Source organism: Cyprinus carpio, chromosome A13, assembly GCF_018340385.1.
Source record: "Cyprinus carpio isolate SPL01 chromosome A13, ASM1834038v1, whole genome shotgun sequence".
NCBI lineage: Eukaryota > Metazoa > Chordata > Actinopteri > Cypriniformes > Cyprinidae > Cyprinus > Cyprinus carpio.
Genome location: NC_056584.1, coordinates 15,227,439 through 15,251,645, shown reverse-complemented (window position 1 = coordinate 15,251,645; position 24,207 = coordinate 15,227,439). Strand labels below are relative to the sequence as shown.

Sequence of the window (24,207 nt, the reverse complement as noted above, 5' to 3'; positions counted from 1 at the left end):
AAAAACATGGACTTGAGTAAATTACCGGAGAATAGCATCTTTCTAAACACTGCGCACACCAAAACAATCACCCCGGTAATGGGAATAAATCAATTTTGGCATCTTCAGAAGCACCACTTGAAGAACGGCACTAGATATCCTGTGTGTGGATCCTTATCTGGAAAGGTCAGAATGTAATACTACCTCACTCCATGAAAGAGCTCACCGAGCACGTGTTTTAATTACTGCCCATAGGATGTGGATTAAGAGACTAAATGAAAATGTCATAAAAACGATGGAGAGAAATCTGTGTTATCACTGCTTTAACTGATCTAATCATTGTGCTGTAATCACAGTCACTTCCATTTTTCAGGGTTGTGCATCAGGGCCCTTTACAATCCAGCGGTAGTGTTGATGTTCAAATATCAGCACATTTGACAGCACTGTGGCCTGGATGCGTCTTCTTTTGTGCCACGTTTATTTTAGCAGTTAATAAATTCTATAATGTCAATGTTTACATTAAATGGTGATGGGGTCGAATTGACAAATTTGTGAGATTCGTTTTTTTTTTTTTTTTTTGGTTAATTTGAGAAATAAACTAAATTAAATAAAATAAATTAAAAATAAATGTAAATTAAAACAAATTTGTATTGACACATAGGTGACATAGGACCAGCACATTTCCCACATAGGCATCAAGGGTCAACTTGTAAAAAAGGTTGACTAAACACTAAGCCACAGCTACTGCAAAACTCAAACTCAAAATAAATAAATAAATTTGTCTGTTTAGGTGAATTCCTTAGTTGTTTCTTTGCTCATTTAGGCTAATTTGATTGCACAGTTTTTGGTTCTCCATTTCACAAAACTGAATCTTTAACTATGACTGAATCAAAAAGCCCAGTTAGTCGCAGGTCAATGACGATTTGCCTGGTGTTGGTGGATTTTAAACTTTTCACAGGGAGGTCGCGGTTCCAATGCTCTCTGAAGTGAACGCCAGAGATCAGACAGATGTTTCTCCTCCCTTCTGCTGAGAATAGGGCTGGTAATATACGCTGGCAGCCTCTGTCAGCTCAGCCTGCACACCTCTCACAAATTAGGACCTATTTATCCAGAGCACCCTGCACTCAATGGAAATGATTACCAAGACAGTCAAACCCTATTTACACAGTACGTCTTCATCAAAGCAGAAAAAAAAAGGAAATGACATATTCAATTTCAAGGACTGTTTCTAAATGAGAATGTAGAAAAGTGTGAGCTGAATGCGTTACGTGTTAGTTTTACAAACAAATACAAAAGACCAAACACGTAAGATATGCTGAAGTGCACGTGTATTTAACTGGATCTCTTAACATACAAATGTAGATACAGTGGAACTACACGGATATGATGGCATGCGTAAAAAGAGAATGCATTATTGTTAAAAGAACTTCAAGGGCTTTTATTTTCTTGTTTATTCTTTTTTATAAATGAGATCAAAAGAAGAGTTGAAACCATTTAAAACTTAAACCTCAACTGGGAAATAGATGAAAAACAGAAAACAATAATAATGAAATAAATAGATAAGTCAACAAACGACTAAACAAAAGTACAAACAATTGGAGACCTGAAAGACCCTGAGAGAATTTCCCCCTTGAGTTTATTTCTTTTTAGTTCTTTCTTTCTTTTAGCTCCAGAGGGCAGGCTAATAGAAGCTCTCCAGATCCTCTGGTCCAGTGTGACTTGGATCTAATTAGTTGAAAGGAATGAATAATTATCTCATTTCTATTACACTCTATTTGCATGTGATACCAATCAGTAAATTTTCCATCACTGTGACCTACAGTCAAAAGTAATTAAAAGATGACACAAACAGATGAATCAAAGAGCAACGAATCATTGACAGTATCAAACAGTCTAAAGTAATTAAAAGAAACAAAAAATAAAAAGAAAAGTAACAAGTAACAGTCCAAATCTTTCTCTGGATCAATCTGGATCTGTTTACAGATTGAAAGAAATGTCAACAGATAGAAAGAAAAAAAGCAGCAAGTCATACTTAAAATATACAAATTTTGTATGAACTTGGCTTTCAGCAAAAAATTATCTCTCTTGATATTACCAAAACATTTTTATGTTTTACACACAAATGTATACTGTCTTATTGAGATCCAAGGTAAAATCACTTTTTTTTCTGTTTAACTAACCTATAAATAAATAAATATTTTCTATAAAGTCACAACTGCAGATATGTTAAAAGTATATCTAGAAAGAAAGAAAGAAAGAAAGAAAGAAAGAAAGAAAGAAAGAAAGAAAGAAAGAAAAAATCAATGCCTTAGCCTTGTGTTTCTTACATTCAGCTGAAGGGTTTGTTGAGAAAAAGAGTGCAGACTGAAGCGGAGAACATTTCAGGTCAATAAGTAATCAATACTGGTGGGTGAATCTACACAGAGGAGATGAAAGCCAGTGTAGAGGGCCATGGCCTGGGTCATTGTTTTCTGGATTAGGCCATAGAGGAGAAAAGATGTTTAGCTTATTCTACAGTGCTTCATGGCAAACCTTACAAGAAGTTATTCTTGCAGAAAGGTAGCTGTGATGTAACCAGTGATGCACTTTGGACTACTGGATGCACTGTATTCTTTTTTATACTCGTCCACTGAGACATTTAAGGTTTTAATTTAATTTAATTTATTTATTTATTTATTTATTTTTTATTTTTGTCATATTTTTTCCCCTAGTTAACATCATCCTTGTCATATTATTAGGCAAAAAAAAAAAAAAAAAAAACAACGGGCCCAAGCCTTCCAAAGCTAATCAAAAAGAATAAAAGAACATATTCCTTAAGAAAATGAACCCTGTGCGTTACAAAGCAAATGTCTTTAATACACTCTGTACTGAAAAAAGGGGGGAAAGTATGAGGTGTAAATATATGACTGCATTAACTAATGTTAACAAATGAGAGCTTATTGTAAAATGTCACTCACAATTCTTACTGACCGCAAACTTTTGAATGGTATTGTATTATCCCTACTCTCTACAAATGATTATCAGTACTAAAGCAAAAAAACTAATGTGTGACCTATAAAAACCTGGAGTTGAGTAAATTACCGGAGAATAGCATATCTCTAAACACTGCGCACACCAAAACTAACACCCCAGTAATGGGAATAAATACATTTTGGCATCTTCAGAAGCACCACTTGAAGAACGGCACTAGATATCCTGTGTTTGGATCCTTATCTGAAAAGGTCAGAATGTAATACTACCTCACTCCATGAAAGAGCTCACCGAGCACGTGTTTTAATTACTGCCCATAGGACGTGGATTAAGAGACTAAATGAAAATGTCATAAAAACGATGGAGAGAAATCGGTGTTATCACTGCTTTAACTGATCTAATCATTGTGCTGTAATCACAGTCACTTCCATTGTTCAGGGTTGTGCATCAGGGCCCTTTACTATCCAGCGGTAGTGCCGACGTTCAAATATCAGCACATTTGACAGCACTGTGGCCTGGATACCAGTTAATAATTTCTATAATGTCAATGTTTACATTAAATGATGATTGGGTCGAGTTGTAAATATATGATTGCAATGCATCGAATTGTTTTAAAAAAAAATTAAAAATATGAAAAGCCTTGCAAGCTGCAAAAAGAATTAAAGAAAATATTCCTTTAACAAAATGAACCGTTAACAAAGCTGGTTACAATGACTGGAAACACTTTACAATGAAATCTCACACTCAGAGTTGTAAATATATGATTGCAATGCAGTAAATAGACAACATAACTGTGGTTACAATGACTGGAAACACTTTACAATGAGGTCTCATTTGTTAGCACATTAGTTCAAAGTGCATTAAAGGAATTGCTCACTCAAAAATGAAAATTCTGACAAATTTTCATTTTTGGGAGAACTATCCCTTTAACTAATGTTTGACTGATATAACTTTTGATCTTAAAAATGCATTAATACATATTTAGATTAACATTAATAAAGATAATAAATGCTGTAGAATTATAGCAAATTGTTAATTAATGTTAACTAATAGTTAACTAATATTAACAACAGTGTTAGCAAGTGAATCCCTGACATAAAAAATAAGGATACAGCATTTATTATTATTATTATTATTATTATTATTATTATTATTATTATTATTATTATTTTAAATTGGTGAATGCTGCCATAAAGTAACCCTACTTAAACAGAAGCTTAATAAAAATAATTACCTTCCCAATGTCTGCATGGAGGTGTTGATGCCATCCAGGGATTCCCTGATTCCTGGGTGTTTTCTCTCTCTTTATCGGCTATTCATAATGGGGCTGTTATCGATCTGACCCTCTCCTCCACTGTTGTAATTGCTTTGGTGATTGGTTTAATTTCACAGTCAGTCTGAGCCTGAGTTGATGAGAATGCATTTATTATCTTTTCCAATCTGGGAAAAAATAGCAGAATTAAAAGAGAGAAATTGTTCATTCAAATTGCAAAAAAAAAAAAAAAAAAAACGTACAGTATGTCTCTTTTAAGACACTTCTTTTATGCATAGGTGGTGGGGGTGAATGAAATTGACCAATTAAGCAAATACGGATATCAATTAGGTGGTATAATTGAGATTTTTGATATATTAAACACATGTCCCAGGGTGCGTGTGTAATGAGCTCCAGTGTGAGGTATGGGAGTTGATCATATTAAAGCACTCCACCAGTTTCTCTCTGTGGTACACAAATAAGTGCCATACACACATGGGCATGCTGTATCTGATAAAGTAAAACAAAAATGTCCAGGTCTGCACTGCGAGGACAGACACTGTTGGCAGGGTGCACTTTTATTTTGAGCTAGACCATCACCCTGCTCTGTACACAAGGATCCTGTGACAGTTCAGCCATGGAAACAACAGAATGTTTCCTGTGTTGGCAAACAGCAGCTCTGAGCTACAGCACAAACAGTCACAGCTCTACAACTGTGTAAGGAGCATTTATTAAAAAAGAAAGAAAGAAAGAAAGAAAGAAAGAAAGAAAGAAAGAAAGAAAGAAAGAAAAACAATATAATAGATTCCACTACTGTCTTTACAGTCAGATTAAAATACAAAGAAACTCAATTAAACGGGCTGTTTCTGTAGATTTTGACATTCACATTTTGCATGTGATTTTAAAACACACTGTAAAAATGTTCAATTTTAAACGGTTGTTTGTTAAACAGCATTTTGTTTTCATCCATTTAACAATCATTTTTAAAACACTACTGTAAAATTATGTTTCCATTGTATTTAAACATCATTTATTAAATTTACATTAGTTAAAAATATTAACTGCAAGTGTAAATGTAATAAATTGTGTATACACACATTACACACACACACTATATAAATTTACATATATATATATATATATATATATATATGTAATATAATAGTATATGTACACATACATATATATATAATACATATATATATTATATATATATATATATATAGATATATATATATATATATATATATATATATAGGGTGGAATATTTATTTAGATATTTTTATTAGATATTTACCCAAGCAACCCAGTTAAAAACTTAATTTTAATTGTTAAAATTGTAAGAAATGCTAAGTATTAATGTTAATATACAGTATAAATAAATGCCACTGTGGTTTATTAAAATATAAATGTGTGTGCTATTAAAAAAGTGCCTTATGGTGTGCTGAAAATCATGTACCATTTTGCCTAATTTAGGGCAGCCTTTCATAAAAATGGCTAGCAGTGTTGGGAAGGTTACTTTGGAAATGTAATAGGTTACAGATTGCAAGTTATCCTATTTAAATTGCAATAAGCAGTGTAACTATTTCAATTACTTTATTAACATTGTTACAAGAAAAAAAAATCTTATACAATTATATGTATATGGAAATACAGTTTATGTATACGGTAGTTGACCTGTATGTCACTGTAAATGTTCTAATTTCTAAAGCATTGCCTTTTGAATCGCTTTCTTAATTATTTTATCTACATGCTACTGAAGATAAACCAATGGAAGCTGTGCATATGAAGTCTGTCAGTGATGTAATAATGTAGAATAAACAAAGGCAAAAACACTGGCAGCGTATCAGCAATCTCTGGAGTCATAAAGTACTTTCATTGTCGTTCCCTTTTGCAAAAACCTTGTTTATACAAACCTGATATTTCCTTCTTTCATTTGAACCATTTTTATGACAGTAAAATGAAAATGTCCTATGCTCATGTCTCTCTCTCTCTCTCTCTCTCTCTCTCTCTCTACTCTGCTATTCACCTTCTCCTTCCAGATGGGCCCCTCTGTGTACATTATCCAACATACACACAGTGTGCAAGTTGCACGGGTGTTTAAAAAGTGTGACAGAAATAATTTATTATTCTGCGATATTCAGAACAAATAAGGTTATGAGGCAGCAAAGCAAGCACAGGGCCTTGAGCTCAAAGGCTATTTGATTTGTCACAGGCCTGTTTTATGTCTTTCTCTCTCCGTCTCTCTCTGTCTTTTGCTATTCCTCTCCATGAAGGTTCCCAGCTGAACTTGGCTGAGGTCAGTGTCCGGTCAAATGGAGTCAGGCCGGTGCGTGTCTGTGGGGGTGCAAATGAAGTGGTCAGCGGTGTGACAGTTAGCGGGGATTCTGGCAGCCTCAGCTCCGGTGTGGATTAGAGTTGAGGAGAGCAGACAGAGAGAGAGGGAGGTGGTGTGTGTGTGTGTGTGTACATGTGTAATGCTCTGAAGCATGGAACATGGACAAACAGAGGGACTAGCCTTGTAGTGAAGGGAAGTCTGACTCATTTCTGTGAATCGTTCTTTCTTACTGCTTGTTTCAATTAACCCCTTCAAAAAAAAAAAAAATGCATTGATTCTTTTACATCTGTGCATCACCACATGGTCCCTGGCATCCTGGTGTGGCATTTTACATGCTCAGAAAATGCCCTAAAAAGCCATATGTAGGCACCTATTGCTGTTAATTGTTTAATTTAATATTTAATGAAATGAACAATGCTAAAATTCATTCACTCTGCAATTTTGTGGACCGTTTATTTGGAATAAAATGATTTTATAAAACCAGCTTTGTGTCAAAGTCATTAAAGGGATAGTTTACTCATTAAAGGAAAATTCACTCACCTTGAGGTCATCCAAGATGTACTGTAGATGAGTTTTGAGATGACTTCATGCTCAAGAAACATTTCTTATTATTATCATTGTTTAAACTGTTGTGCTGCTTGTTTTTTTTTTTTTTTTTTTTTTTTTTTGATGTATAGAAAGTTTAAAAGAACAGTATTTTATTGAATTTAAATTTTAGTAACAATGAATAAATCTTTGCTGTCACTTTTTGTCTATTTAATGCATCTTTGCTGAGTAAAAGTAAAAATCATTTAGGATTGATTTTTTTTTTTAATCTGTTCAACCTATTCATTGACTAGAACAGACTCAATTTGTTCATGAATCAGACATCATTATAGCTCAGCATCATGAATATGCTCAGTTTTTCTCTGTGTGGTGTAGCCCGAGAGCCCGAGCCGGAGCATTGATACATGCTCCTGTGTGTAATCTCACATAAGGCCATCAGAGATTAAAATGGCAGGATAATTATGGTGGCGTGGGAGATTCCCGCTGTGTTTGCATACACGCGTGGGATTTGTAAGCTGTGCATTAGCTGCACAGTGTGGGACACCATGGAGAAGGTAATTTAAGGAGAAAATTCCACCAGATTCTCTCTCCCGATGTCATTACCAGTAGTATATGCTCTATCACGTCCGTGCGTAGCTAACCCCGCGCTGTAGATGAACACCATAGCAATTAATTGTTCTGGGCTTGGTTTTATAGCTTGTTCGTTGACCGAAGCTCAGGGATTGGTTTGTTCTAGCCATTGGTATCTAAATTAAATTGTCTTTATCTCCTGCTAGTGAAAAAAGGGAAAAGGGGGAAAATTAATTTGTTAGATCAAAAAAAAATTAAATTTTTCAACACATCAAACAAACTTTTATTCAGTCAGGGTGCACTGCAGCGGCCCTTTTTTCTTAATTAAGAAAGCATTCTATTATTAATCCAGATGAAAAGAAACATCAATTCAAACAGTACAGTCATGTTCGACTACTACTAATCTTTCCGTAATTATTTTTTAATTGAATCTTTTGAACACAAAAGCCCTGAGCAGATGCTTGTATTACTTGAATCCCTCATCACACCCAGTGCTATATGTGCATAGATGATGTTCTTCCGTGTGAGAGCAAAGGGAAAGGAATTGAAGAAAAAGAAAAGGAGAATTAAAAACTAGAGGATGGAGAACGGGGGGAGAGACGAGACCCGTGGCACCCTGAAGAGTTGGAAACTTCTGCATAAACGAAAACCTCAGCACCAAAACTTCTTTAGATGATCACAGACACGCACAGTGATGTGCGCACAGGGCTGTGTTGCTATTTTGCTGATACGTGCGGTATTTTTAAAACTGAAGAGGTCGAGGTGGTTTGAATTCAACTGTAGATCTGTGATTTTTACCTCATGTATCCCTTCTTCAAGCCTTATAAAGAAGACCTGCACAAGCATTGCCTTCAAACTTTGAGTTTAACAGAGTGCTGATTCATCAAAGTTCTTGTGATGAATCTTGCGGGAAACGCGCTTTTAAAAAAGTATTAGCCAAACCTGATGCAAAGTTGGAAAGGCTTTGGGAGGAAGCGGGGAAAAAAGATGTTAAAGAATGGGAATGCTTGATTTTTTGACAGCTGATATGCTCCCTGTGTGGAAATTTGTGAAGTGCACTGTAAGACTCTTCAAAGTACTTAAGGCCGTTGGTGGAGATGCAAAGAGGGGCTTATGAAACAGGACTGTATGTGTCTGGACAGTTCTAAAGAGACATCCTTAAGAGTATGCAGCAACGCGAGTGGCAATCAGGCCCAGCCCAGTGCCAGATAAACCTGGGAAAATCACATTAAACACGCATTATGCGTGTGGCTACAGGATGGCAAGCCACAAAGTGGCTTCTTTGCCGGCTCAGACACTCGCTGCATCAAAAGCTGTCAGCATCATTTCTGACAAACATGATTTACTGTACCACACACACACACATAAACACATCATAGAAATGTCTCTCACATCTGCGCAATATTTACCAAATGGTAACAATGACCGTTACTCTCTTTAGAAGCTCAAATGACATTTGTAGGCAGATTAGAGGTCATTTTGAAACCAGAGACAGATGTGTCCCTATGTCCTCTAATCAGGCCTTTCAAGAGCAAGAATGCACAGTTTTCTTCTTATTGGGTGCCTTAGGTGGGTTCTTTCAGTTTCCAAAGCAAAGGACTTCTTTAAAATCCAATGTTAGTTAAAGAGACCTTCCTATATGTAAGCAGGAACATAGGAAAAGAGAAATAGAGAAAGGAAGCGAGAGTGAGGGATTTCTCAGCAGAAAGACAATGATAAATAAACAATTACATGAATAACCTTCTGAAAAGTCACCTGTCCTCCATAAGGAGGCTGTCGGCAGCTTTTCAAGGGAAATTAAAGGTTTGTCAGCATCATCTATGCACGGAGCCACCAGAATGGAGCTCTTAGAAAATGGAAGTGCTTTTAAGAATATAAAAGCGTTTTTATTCAGGATGTGTATGGATGCAGGTGGTGATTTGCAGTCTCTCGAAGAAGTGCTGCAATACTACAAATGCAAACCCTCAAAACCATTGCTCTATACCCAAAGGTGATTGTAATCAGTGGCACGTGCTGGACTTCTGAAATGGGGAGGAACAGGCCCTTTCTGCATTGTGCAACCCCTTTTTAAAGGCATTTGGAACACATTTTATTTTTCCTATACAAAACTATACAACAAGCAATGCTTTAAAAGTAATTACAGTAATACTGTAATACAACATTGTACTTGTTACTACTTTTTGTTGTATGTCTATTATTAGTAATGTAATTTATATAATTAAAAAAATATAGTTTAATTGAAGTTTTTAGATTTTTTTTTAATAAATATTTTAAATAATACCTTTTAATAATATTGATTTATTATTAGACATTCATTGTGCTAAAAGGAGATACCGCCTCCTCTGAAATGACTTTTACCTTGTATTTTGTTGTTAGCCCTCACACTCAAGGCAGCTTTAGAAAATCAATGAGACTCAATGAGCTTGAGGAAAAAAGACTCCCTCTGAAACTTTATCCATGTCTCTGTTAGACAGTACTTTACACACTTTTTTGAGGTCATATATCATAATAATTTTGTGTTACTGTTATGCTGTCAAATATTTTCCCATCTCATTTTATTTACTTATTTCTTTTTATTTATTTATTTATTTATTTATTTATTTATTTATTTATTTATTAAGTGATAATGCACCTCCTTTTGCTTCTTAAAAAAAAATCATCCATGGTTTTAATATATAACCATAACGGTTTATCATCATTCAGCAACAGCAGAAATCAATCAATACTTTCCAATATTTCATTGCAAGTTGGAGTTTTTGCCATAAAGGTGTTAAAGAGCGTAAACAGAAGAGGGTTTCTATTGCATTCACAGTGGGAGAGTTTTGGCACACGGTTCACACTGAGAAAAGAGGCCGTGTGCACAGGTTGAGTGGGCTGGAGCTGGGTTTTGTTTGGGCTCCAGGTGTGCCTGTTTAGATCAGCAGTACAGTGCTCATTGCACAGGTCCTCAAGATAAAGTGCTAGCCCCCAGATCACTGAGCCTATGAAAACATGGCATGTAAGATGAGCTTTTACTGTTACACTGACTTATTTGGGGTTATTACAGTAGCTGTTTTTATTGCAAATAAACAGCTCTGAGCCACTAGAGTTGCATTTGAGCTGTCTATTGAATTACATGGTTCCTGGAGTGTTATTTCCTGTCAAGAAAGGCAAGTTTTACACACTATATGATTTAGTTGGTTTCTGCATTGCTGTATTTTATTGATAAGTATAAGCTAGACTCATTCCGCAGTTTTGTTGTAGGGAAAACAAGAAATACATTAAATTAAAACTAGAAACAAAATTCTATTATATATATATATATATATATATATATATATATATATATATATATATATATATATATATATATATATATATATTTGTTTATTTATTTATTTAAATGCAGCATCAGTGAGCATAAGAAACTTCTTTCAAAAACATAAAAACTTTGGAATGGTATTGTGTATGTTTGTGTTCATTTTACACAGTTTAATGCAGCTTAGAATGTGAATACTATTTTCTTTTATTCAGAATGAGTTATTTTTTACTCCTAGAACAAGATAGTTTAGCGTTTTGAAACACAATTTGTGAGCGTTTTCATGTCACACTTTACTGTCTTTTCTCATGCATGCCAAATCTAAATACAGAATGACACACTTTATTCTAGAACATGGCCATTTATATTAAAAAATTGACTCTAAATGCAAACAGGCAGAACTCCGGATACCCCAATCATTTTTGCGGAGAGAACCCTTTTCTTCAAATTTCACACTGTGTATTGTGCTTGGATAAAAATGGAGAGAGGGAAAGAAAAAAAATCAATAGCAAAGACATTGCTGGAGGCTTACATATTACATTTTGCATAAAAGTCAGACTTAATTTAGCTTTGATCATCATTCCCAAAGATGACTCACTGGAGCCACTATCATTAGCTTAGTGACTGACAAAGACCAAAGGCTTTGAATTACACTGTCTCCCTTCGGCTCTGTGTTTTTGGATATGGATTTCTGCATGGTGACTGAGAGGATACCTCGATGTTTATGGAAGTGGACACTTCAAGACCTCCCAGAACTGTAGCAGAACAAAATGTATAGGACTTTTGTAAAGGCCTTATCTTATATAGAGTTATGCATTTTAATGTTATCAGGCACGATTGTTCTTTTATGCTTAATTAATTAGGATTAAAACAGGCAATGTTCACTTTATATCTTGCGATTAAAAACGGAAAAAAAATTCAATCTGTATTCATCAGCCTTTGAGCAAAACAATATCCATTTTAACAAGAAGTTGAAGTAGGTTTCTTTTCGTATTTGTGAAAAGATAACTCCAAAACTTCAGTGCACAAAGAACTCGCCCTTGATTTTTATCGCTCTCATTATAACAACAGTTTTTGTGCAATTGATCAGAGCGAGATCAAGAGACCTTGGTTATAAAAGTCTGTTTAATAATTTGCAAGATTACATTGCTTAGCTTCAGTCCCTGATTAAAAATCACATTAGCAGGAAGAGAAAAAAAAATGAAATGTGAATATTATTAATAGATAGAGGAGAGTCACAGAGAAAAAAGGAAAGGATTTGTCTTCACTTCCACACACAATGCCATTGTTCTTGGGACATTCAGAAGTCACTTTATAATTAATGATACTGAGATTTGATAGTTCTTTTTTTTTCCTTTTTTTTATTTTTATTCACACAGTCCTCTGATGTCCCTTGGTTGTGAAAACTACAGTATTGGACCCAGACACAAGCCTTTACAAATGTTTCACAGGCTTGTATAATTGCTGTGTGATTTTAAAGCATTGTCGTATGTAGTTATGGGAACAATCTGTCATGATATATGCCCACAAGTGCTGGCGAGCTGTTACCAAACACTCATACACTGCTAATAACACAAGTTGACCATTGAAAGACGTGTTCACGGAGGCCTGAGGCGAAGGCTGGATTTACGGGCTTCTCCTCCTCCTCGCTCAGCCTCAGAAAACGAGACATCAGTGTCAAAGCTGACAAGAAATGTGCTTATTTAGAGAGCTTTCCTGGATGTCTGTGGGGAATCATGCTCCGGAATGGGGCGCTCCGACTTAATAGTCTAGACTGGGTGCATTATACAAAGACTGGTTCTGGGCTGGGGTATAACTTTATAGGAAAACATGTGAAGCAGTCTTGAACGTCCCGTCCAGACTTGGCTTCCATATCCACATATGAAAGCAGTATAAGATGCAATCATGTTGGGAGGGTTTGCTATTATTAAAACCAGACCTCTGCACTGTTTTTGCTGGAGATCAAATCAAACATGTGGATGCAATGGCACTTAATCTAAGTGAACAAAAATAGACTGCTGTTTCACCTGGCAATGTGGTCCTTGTAGACACTTTAATAGATCGCCACACAGATCCAGGAAAAAGTTATTATTTATGACTGCAGTATATTCTTCCTATGATTGATTTAATATGCAAATTATCTCTGTATATGTGTTAAATTTAGTATAAATAATTTGCATATATTAAGGCAAACTTGAGAAATATAATGTGTATTTATGTGTGAGTGTGTTTACTAAACATTGTTATCAAGTTTGATTTAATAAATGCAAATTATTTCTACACAATATAATATATTACATTTAAATTTTAGATTTTGAAAATGTGTACAAAGAACAGTTGCTGTATACAATATTCTTAGATTATGCACATTTTCTTTGTCAAAAAAAAGGGGGGGGGGGGGGATCATGCCAAATGTCCAGTTGGCATTAGAAATATAAAAGAAATTCTGAAATTCATGGATTTTTTTTCTTTAATTCTAACTTGTTACTCATGGTTTCTTGCTGACAATGTTATTTTAAAGTGATAATGTTATCACTTTTTCGTAGCGAATCTTTGGACCCCATAGTATAAAGCTGGTGTCTGAATTTCGAATGCAGCCATGTGAAATTACTGCTCCATAATGAAATTTATTATAACATCTTTCATCAAAGTGCTTCTTATTACAGTCAACCACAATGATCGAGAATTGTTCATAGACATGACAAAGAAGAATAAAATTTGAACTACAATAGGCCCTGGATCTTACTTAATGACTTGCATTAATTCCCAAAAATGCTACATTACACATAGTGCCAGACAAGACAAGAAAAGTACATTTGAGCTTCATCAAGACTTTCATCAAAAAGCTAATGTGAGAAAATGAATGATCTTACCCAAGTTATTTTTTCCTCTTTATTATCTGTCTCTAGCATTCAACTCAAGGTCACAGATGTGCTGGTATCTAGTCATTTCTAACCATGACAGAGTAAGGACCTCTCACGTTTTAATTGTACTTTAATTTACTTGGCTTGTTTAATTACTTGTACATTTGCATAGTAACTCCATTACTAGTTTCAGGTGTGAAGTGTCACTCAAAGTTCGAAATGAAGCCTCATGTTTGAAACATCGGTTGTAGCCTGTGAATGTTCACTCATATGTTTCAGAGTAATGCAGTGTCCTTAATGGCACTCTTCTCAGCCGGGTTGAAACTGCAAATTTGAGCAGCACACTCTGGCTAAGATGAAGTGAGGAAATTAAAGTGACACTATGTTTAATAGCACTATAGTGCTTTTTCCTTGTGTTTAGTGCATTGTTATCACCCAAATTCATCCGTTCAGTACAGGAGATTGGGATTTTAGGTGTATCTGTCTGTCTGTGGGGAGGTGGCATCGGTGCAGTAGTGGAGTGTGTGATTATCCGAGGTTCACTACAGCACAGGCTTAAGAAAGAGTCTTCTCACACAGCGCACCTCAGGGAATTGTTAAATGATTGGCCCAGCACTTAATTCAATCACTTACGCTTTCTTTCTTTCTCTCCTTTCTCTCGCTCTCTCTCATTCCCTCTCCTCTCCTCATTGATCATGGTCATAGAAAAGTGATATTTTGCATATCTGGTTAAGTGCTCTTAACAACCTCGGCTCGTGCTACGTTAAAAATTAATAAATAATAAAAAGGGGTGGGGGTGATCTTGTCAGGGAAGTAATTTGCTTCTCTTGAACCAATGATGGCTTACACTTTATGTAAATTGGTGTCTAGGGACAACAAAATCCCTCTTAATACGCATGCAGACTTCATAACAAAACGCAACGACAGGGAAGGACGAATGGTGGAAGGGAAGGTGGAGAGATGATGAATAGCGAGTCGTGTTTTCTGTGCGTTGTGCGAGCGCTTTGACTGACACTATCAAAAGCCGTGCTGACATGCTTAGCGCACATTTTTTGGAGTTGCATTATTTGTTAGTGACAATGTGTAATTTAGAGTCATAAAACCAACACTGTAAATAAATAAATAAATAAATAATCCTAAATGAAATGGCCCTTTGCTGTTATGGGATGCAGTGAAAAAGATAAATTGTTAGTGCTTAGTAGTGTTGTAGTCAGAGGTTACATGTTAGCCTTGTTGCTGACAGGCAGCAGCTGAAGAGTGCCGTGTTCACACCAGACACAGCTCTGAGACAATGAGTAAGACAAGATGTCTGCTTGTGCCACCACATGGCAATATCACATAGCACTCTGAATGCCTAAAATTAAATTAAAAAATAAAATTTAAGGAAAGAGAATTAAAATATAACTGCTGTAAGTTATGTTTTTAATAATACATTAATATGAACAAAAATAGTGAATATAATGAATATAAATAGTAATATATGTCCAGTAGATACAAATTTTGATGCTAATATTTACTTTTATCTTACAACATGGAAATGTTGTGGTGGTGTATGGCAAAACATCTTGATGGCTCTTTTATTTGTTTTGACAGTATTTATCTATAAGTTTAGTCAAATGTATTTAATCAGCTGAGGGGTAAAAAATATACACATTAGGAAATAAATACACATAATTACTCAAAATTAATGATGTAATGTTGTCACTGTGTTGACCATCTTTGAATTGTAATTCAGTTAATTCCTTTTCCTGACATTCCAATTCAGCAAATTCAAATTCCAACTTATTAATTTACAGGAAACTGATTAATAAATTCTGAATCTAAGTGTGTTAGGGTGGAAGCCATAACCACTAACTGCATCCATACTCTCTTTCAGAGCCGGGACGAGAGCATCGCTCACAGATTTATGAAGAATCCAGAAATGTGTCTCATCATTATGAAGGAAGGTAAAGAAAGCCACAGGGCGGACCTTTTGTGTGTTTTTTCTTTCATGTGGCACCATAGTGTGTGTGTGTGTGTGTGTAGTACACATGAGTCCCCTGTTTAAGTCTTCATGTGTCTTTCATGTGGCACCATAGATGGCTTCCTCCATACACAACTCCTTTTGTATTGTTTTATTATTTATGCATGGGGCCACTGCTTTAATATGGGGGAATAATTCGTATTCAATCTCTGCCCAATCTTAAGCAGCCATTCAATTCAAATATTTTTCACCACAGATAAAATATAAAAAGAAAAAAAAATACAAAAGAAAGGAAGAAAAGAACCTAAAGAAATTACAACAACAAAAGGATATAAAAAAAAAGAAAAAAAAGCAAACAAATAAAAAAAAAAACAAAGAAAAGTGGAATATGTGCATCCTCTAACAGATGGAGATGAAAAGAGCGAAAAGGAAGCAAATGGGGAAAAAAGCAAAGGGAGAAAACAGAAAAAGAAAAACAATGCAGTTGAGCCAGTAGAGATTTTTTTTATTTTTTATTTTTTGAATCTCAAAGCCTATTAAATATAGATTTAACTTTTGGCATCTAAAAGGGGAGGGATCTGGAGAGTTCTCGCAGGGCGATGAGGTGCTTATTGTAGTACTTGCTCCACTCTTTGTGTGTGTGTATGCGTGCGTGCGTGTGTGTGTCATACAGTACGTACATACATAAACACATACAAAAATGAACTGTTGTCGCACAGCCACCAGATCCAGATGAACAGATGCCAAAATGAACTGTTGTCGCACAGCCATGCCGTCTGTAAAGCTGTTCGAGATGTGGAGATACCACACACACAAAAACACTTAGAGTAGAGGAGTGTCTATTTTTGTCTCTCTTTCATGGTGTTCTGGATACCTATGCATGTCACTTGAGACTACAGCTCAGTCTATTACTGCACAACAAAACACAAGCAATGAATTGTAATCATAGGTGAATTTGTGAATATTACTGTCTTGTTAATTCTTATGTTCCTGTATGGCAGAGTTGGTTGCAGTAGTAGATGGTCTTAGTTCAAAAGAGTAAGTTTATTTTTCTTCCAAAGCATCTCTTAGTGTAAACAGGAAAGGAGAAATTTTCTAAAAATTTTTGCACATAGTGTCTTAGTGCACAAACCTGCAACTTATTCACTAACTACCCACAATCCAATGTAACCAGACCCTAAATATGATAAAATAGCACTGTGTCATGACTGTTTAAATTAAGTACAAAAATTACTTTTTTTTAAATTGCAAAATATTTATGCTATATAAAAGTATTTATGTAATTATGCTCATGTGTAATTATGTATATTACCCTATATGTAAATTAGGCTCATTATTGCCTTAAAAAGTGATATTATTATTTAAAAGAGACAGTTATGTACATTTTCTAGTAATTATAGATTGATTCTAGTTATTAAGACTTTTAAAACCATGCAAATGAATATACATATACATATACATTGTACATATACATATACATATATACATAAACATATACGAAACCATTTGGGGTCAGCACAGGTTTTTTTTTTTTTTTTTCTTTTTACAAGTTTATTCTTTTATTCAGCAATGAGGAATTAAATGGATCACAAGTGTGACTTACATTATTACACTATTTTTATACATTATAACATTATAAAAGTTATAAAAAAATTTTTTTATTTTAATTGTACATTTTAATGCTGTTTTTTAACTTGATATTCATAACACATCATGCAAAAAGCAACTTAATATGATTATTAGAAACACTAAATTCATCATACATACATAAGTGTTGCAGTGGTGCTGTACCAAACCATTCTTTCTTACTTTCTTTCTTTTTCTTTCTTTCTTTCTTTCTTTCTTTCTTTCTTTCTTTCTTTCTTTCTTTCTTTCTTTCTTTTTGGTGCTTTTACCTGATTTTCATAATTCCTTCACTGAACTGGTTGCTAAAACAACTGGAATTACTTATGTATTCAAAATCAGTTCAGTTTTCAGCTGTTGTCAAAAATTTTGTCATATTCAAAGTTCATAACTTCAGAGTATAAAATGGATTTGATTCTGATTATCTTGAATCTCATTTGTATTTATTTATTAATTTTAACATTCATGACACATTCAAGGTGGCAACGATTGGGTTTTAAATCAGAATTGTGAAACTCAATTTGTCCTTCCATCACATTATGCTCACATTGTGTTTCCGTCGCTAAGGAAGACAGGAAGAAAAGAGAAGCAAAGTAAAATGGGAGCTGTCAGGGGAAAGGCAGGGGTTGATTTGTGCTGAAAAGTAAAACAAAAGAGTTCAGTAATGGCCGAGCTCAGAGCAGCTGATTATCCGCTGTCTTGTCAAGATAATACCATAGATCAGAGGTATTTCTTTATTCAAATGATATGCCTGCATCTGCACTCAATTGGAGGCCATCAGCTCTCAGCGAGCAGGCAGACGACATTGAACACCCCTCCCCTAGGTCACACGAGCTGCCTTTTGCTTCTCTGTGAGCGTGGAGAAAAGCTAATGTAAAACTGATATCACAATAATGCCCTGTCCGTGTCCTCTGTGTCAGTCCGGAGCACTGCTGCGCCCTGAACTGATGGACGTGATAGGGCTTCCATTGAGACTCCAGCTATCTCGCCAAATCAGGGTCACACACTTTTCATGATATGAAAAGCCCACAGCCTCAGTGTGCGAGAGCTGGATCAAATGCTAGCAATTAAAACTGAAACATAATGTATAGTGTACTAATAATGCATTGTGTCAGAGTGTACGTATGAGTGTATATAGTGTAAATGAGGGGAGCTCATTCAGACTTATTGTTTTATCAATAGCCATATGTTAGTTATGACTTTAGTTACATGGCTATTTAAGATAAATATACAGAATTTCTTTCAGACATTTTCTTGTCACTTTTATCCCAGAGTAATTTACGATATATATTGCAGTAGATCCCTTAAAGTTACAACATTTGTAAAAACATTTGTTTTAATTATTATTTTTGTTTGCAAGAACAAAAACAAAATATTTGTACAGGAATGGGGAGAAAAACTTATTTTCTTTAGCTTTTTAGACAATATACCAGATGCTAGACTTTAAAAGAATAATGCCTGGCATTTAAGACTTTACTTAAATATACGTTACAGTCCTGAATTATCAGTAGGTTACGTCACTTAGCCCAGCTAAGTGTCACATATGTCAGTGGGCTGAACTGATCGCCTACCTCTTGTCCTTTAGAAATGTACAGTAAATGAAAATAAGAAGTTAAAAATGTCTGTCTACATCAACCACCATTTCAGCCCACCACCCAAACTATATCACTTCGAAACAAAACACTTATGTATGCCGACAAATACAACAAAACAGATTACAATTCTGAAAACAAAATAACAAATTACAAACGCAAATGCAATTCTAAAAAACAAAATAACAGTTCAGAAAACACAACAAAAATTCAGAAAACATTATAACAAGTCAGAAAACAGAATGACAAATTTGAAAAACAAAATGACAAGTCAGAAAACACAAAGGCAAATCCAAAAACAAAGTAACAAGTCAGAAAACACAACAACAAATCAGACAAACTGGAAGAATTAGGTATCCATTTAATAATTTGAATTAAAATGATAATTTACACTCAATACATTATTATTGCATACTGTTTTATAATGTACTACAATGCTGAATTGCAGATAATTTCCACTATTTGCAACAAGTAGTACACATAGCAGAAAATCCTGTAAAAATGTATTTTCACTTATTGTAAATAGAATCCATTGCTAATACGAGATTTGAAAAGGGAGAAAAAAAAGTTTGGCAAAAGGAGGGATCGAACCCGGGTCGATCACGTCAAAAAGCCAAGACTACATGCTTAACCATCTGCACCACCGGAGCTTATGATTCACAACTGCTATTAAAGTGTTTACTAGCTCGACCACATGTTACAGAGCAGAATTACTGCCAATAAGGCAGGTTATTTGCACAAAGTATGTTTTATTCCATAGTAAGCGCAATTCATACAATATATTTAAACCAAGCGACTTTAAGACCATCTCCAAACTTCCTACCATGACTCTGCTGTTCTTCTGCTGGTTCTTTCTGTATACGTTGATTGACAGATGTCTCGTCCAGTCAGCGGTGAGTAATCCCAAACCAATGGTGCTGTCTTAAATTATACCTACCTCTTCTGGTTTGTCTAATTTGTCATTGTGTTTTCTGACTTGTCATTGTGTTTTCTGACTTGCTATTTTGTTTTCGGATTTGTCGTTGTGTTTTCTGACTTGCTATTTTGTTTTCGGATTTGTCGTTGTGTTTTCTGACTTGTTATTTTGTTTTAGAATTTATCATTGTGTTTTCTGACTTGTTATAATGTTTTCTAAATTGTTGTTGTGTTTCTCATTTTTTTTATTTTTTTTTTTTAGATTTGCATTTGCATTTGTAATTTGTTATTTTGTTTTCTGAATTGTAATCTTTTTAGCACTTCTTGGTCACCGTACTTTGGTGGACTGTAGACTGGTCTTTCCTCAGGCATCTTGTCCAAGTGGAGTTAACCTTTAGAGATGCTCAGATTAAGAGAGTGGTTTTATTCGGCATGAGCCACGTCTCCTCTGAAATTTCAAACCATTTACTTAGATGAGTCTAGTGGTGCCTTGCAAATATCATTTAATTCAAAGTTAATTCTGCTGCATTACTTTTTAATAAAGAAATTATCATTTATAGTCGCCTCTGCACTTTAATCTGTTTCTGCTGTTTAGTGGTTTGTTGTGAAATGCTTTTAATGGAGGAGAATGTTAATCCATGCTAAAATCTTAATGGCAAATTGAGTGAATTAAATTCCCTCTTATGGTGCTGGAAATATACAAATGAATCTATACTGAGAACTGACACATTCTGAATTTTCACTCCACTATATATATATATATATATATATATATATATATTATATATATATATATATATATATATATATATATATATACACAGTAGCTAGCTTGGATATTAAGTAAACATTTCTGATTAGTTTACTTTTTTAAGTATCATAGTGTTACTGCATCATTAAATCAGTTTCTGAAAAAATATGCACGCATTGTGAGTATAAACTGGTCAGTGAGCTGTAACCTCCTCTGCTCTGCAACAAGCCTCCAGCACAGAGCCCAACTGTGTTACATGCAAATTCAGGTTTGGGTTCAGCTTTTTTATTTGCACAGTCATATACAAATGTACTAATTAGCACATTGTTTGGTTTGACTTAATAGTCAGCATTTCTGACAGTGTTTAACAAGGGTGTTTATTCTGTTCTGGATCTGGATACTGGCAGGAAGACAGCGGTACCAATTTACCCTGAACTAGCAGTAGACACCACTGACTCTTTCCCCTGTTAGAGAATTATTCTAGCATCTCTCTCCCTCTCTCTCTCTCTCTCTCTCTCTCTCTCTCTCTCTCTCTCTCTCTCTCTCTCTCTCTCTCTCTCTCTCTCTCTCTCTCTCTCTCTCGTTTTTCACATCAGTATAGCACCAAACACTCTCTTCAGTTAATGCTAAATTAATTATGGTATCTAAAAAAAGTTTGTCTTTAGATAATGTTATAGTAAAACACTATGAAGACAAGCAAGGGATTAAATAGGCATATTTAAGCTAAACAAATATGCAATGCTATCACAAAAGAAGTAAGCACATTTTACAAGGACAAAGGATCAAAATGATAATATTCCAAGGCTCATTTCTTGGATATCAGAGGTGATTGGTTGATTAGACTTTTCACCCCACTGAGGATCTGTTTTAATAGCTTCATAATGCTGTCATCGACTAAGATGGGTAAAACTCAACCAATTATAATTGTAATAAGGCTAATTAACAAAACCAAAAAAAAAAAAAAAAAAAATATCAAAAGAAAAGAAAAAAGAAATATGGGGGGTTAAGGGGGGGGGGGGGGTGACAATCTTGATAATTAACATTTTCTCTCTTATTCAGGGGCCCTTGCAATCTCATAATTTATGCATGTCTTCGAGGCATCACAACACATGTCTCATCAACAATGCCCCACGTCAGAACTCATGAAAGCTGGGGGCAGAGATTTTTATGAATATCTATGTTAATTTCCTAAAAATCAATGCACACCGAACTGCTTCAGGTTTCCATTTTTGTACATCGCCATGTCAAAACTACAGAGACCAGTCAAGTATATGCAAATATACACACTTTTTTTTTTTTTTGAGAAAGAGAGAAAACTGGCTTTTCAGGCTGAGTCACCATCAGGAGTGGGTGCAGGTATCACTGCCATGCCGTTTAAGCATCAATAATTTGCAGAAACTTTAGAGTGAGGCATGGTCTCCCCGTACGGAGACTGCTCTGCTCATCGCCTCAGGTCATTCCAGAAATTTCACTTAAGGAGCCCTGCATACAGACCCAACACCATATGGCTGGCAACCCACAGTGAAGGCTCCCTCTCTTTCTCTCTCTTCCCACTTCAATTTCTCTTTTCTTCTTTTCACTTGCTATGGTATATGTGTGTAAATCTGTAGCTGGTTTCTTCCTGTTTTTTTTTTTTTTTTTCTTCCCAAACCTGACATCCCATTGCTCTCAGCCAGGGCCTGTCACAGTTTGAGAGACGGCAATGAAAGCAAAACCGAACAAAAAGGACAGCAGGTAGCAAAACATCCCCTGCAAGCAAAGCTAAAGCCACCAGGTCGCATGGCTGGTGTTGCTGCCATATGCTAACCTCAGGCAAAGCAGGCTTTCTGTTTACCTGCTCTATGCAGGGTCATGTCAGCTTAATTTCTGCTTAACCGCGACATGCTTCTGGTGCCAACTTGTCCACATCCCCCCCCCCCCCCCCACCCCGCAACAGTCTCAGCCCCTCCTGAGCAAAGTATTGTGGATGAATCAGGGCACATGTATGTAGTAGTTTCCAACATGTTTTTGTTGTTGTTGTTTGTTTGTTTGTTTGTTTGCTTTCTGGTTGTTTTCATCATTAGCTGACATGCCTGCAGAGAAGTAACTACATATTGTTAAATGCCAATTTTAGAGTTTTAAAATCAGAAATACATGTGGTTAAAATACCAAACCAAATCCACACTCTTGACCATAACCAGAACTTAAACTTAAAGTTCAACCAAAAACGAAAAATCTAAAAACTTACAATTTACAAACCCCAAACATTCATATTCTTGTCTGTGGAACATACTGTAGAAGATGCTATTTTGAAATGTCTCTCTTTCTAGTTTAGTTGTTGGCATCCAATGGGGCCTCACCCTCATGTTCATATTGTTCCAAAACGTTTTTTTTTTTTTTTTTTTTTTTTTTTTTTTTTTTTTTATTTTGTTATTTTAAAAAATACTCCCATAAATATTTTTTCTAAATATTTGAAAAATGCCTCTCTTTATAGAGTTTTTTTTATTTTTATTTTTTGTGATAGGTCCAATGTTGTTTTCAAAATATCTTCTTTTGTGTTCCAATTTGGAAACAATACGAAGGTGAGTAAAAAATGAGAACCTTTTTTATTTTTTGGTGAACCATGCTTTAATAAAGTTCCTTCCAGTTGTGTTAGTAATAAACTGTCTTCTGTTTGTAATTTTTATTTACGTGGGCAAGGCCTGATCTTAATTATGTCCAGTCTAGCTTAAAGGGTCACTGTGAAAACTGTCAAAGTGTTTGTGTCTGTGCATATGCCTGCTTGGACATATCTGCCAAATGTCACATCAGTGAAACCTTTGGAGGATGAAAAGCCTCCTTATTGGGTCACAGACAATCACAAGTGACCTTTCTTCCCTCTCAACATAACAACATCAGCTCCCATCAGTCAATGGTCCTATGGTGTGAAAAATCCAATGGCATCTGACGTGGCATCATCTCATCATTAGACTGGTTAAAGCTGCAGTCAGATACCCTCAAGATGGCACACATATACAAAAGGGGCTGGTAAAATGAAAACTCTTATGCTCACTAAGGCTTCATTTATTTGCTTTAAAATATAGAATAAGAATATATATATTTATTAGAAATATAAATGTTTTGTAACAGTATAAATTTCTTTAATGTCAATAATAAATAATTTATTAGAAATATAAATGTTTTGTAACAGTATAAATGTCTTTACTGTCACTTTTGATTCTTGTCCTTACTTAATAAAAGTATTAATTTCTTAAAAAAAAAAAAAAAGAAAGAAATCAACTGGGCAGCTAATCAACTAGAGAAAACAAATGTTTCTCTGTCTCTTATGTGAGCAGTTTCTCCCAAAAAGTAACAATATAAAAAGTAGCTGTGCAGATAAAGTTTTAAATAAGAAATAAAGTCACATTGTGAGATGTGAAGTTGCACTTGTGTGAAATTTTTAAATTGGTATTAATTGGATCAGTTTCCATAATTGGAGCACAGGGTAGCATCACACTAGAAACATGCTGTAGGTGTTGAAATATCTTTTCCCCTACACTCACACAGCAGTAACAGGTGTCTGCATGT

The 24,207-nt window shown here is 35.0% G+C and overlaps 1 long non-coding RNA gene across 3 annotated transcripts in view; it reads left to right on the top strand.

Annotated features, from left to right (window-relative positions):
* LOC109058721 overlaps positions 1-24,207 on the top strand; it is a 261,589-nt gene that overhangs the window by 201,794 nt on the left and 35,588 nt on the right. For 2 of the 3 annotated variants that reach the window (XR_006161501.1, XR_006161500.1), the window contains exon 4: positions 15,694-15,763. This is a non-coding gene — a long non-coding RNA (uncharacterized LOC109058721). Of the gene's footprint in view, positions 1-15,693; positions 15,764-23,164; positions 23,223-24,207 lie in introns of all 3 variants that reach the window. The other variant, XR_006161502.1, reaches the window with a different exon arrangement.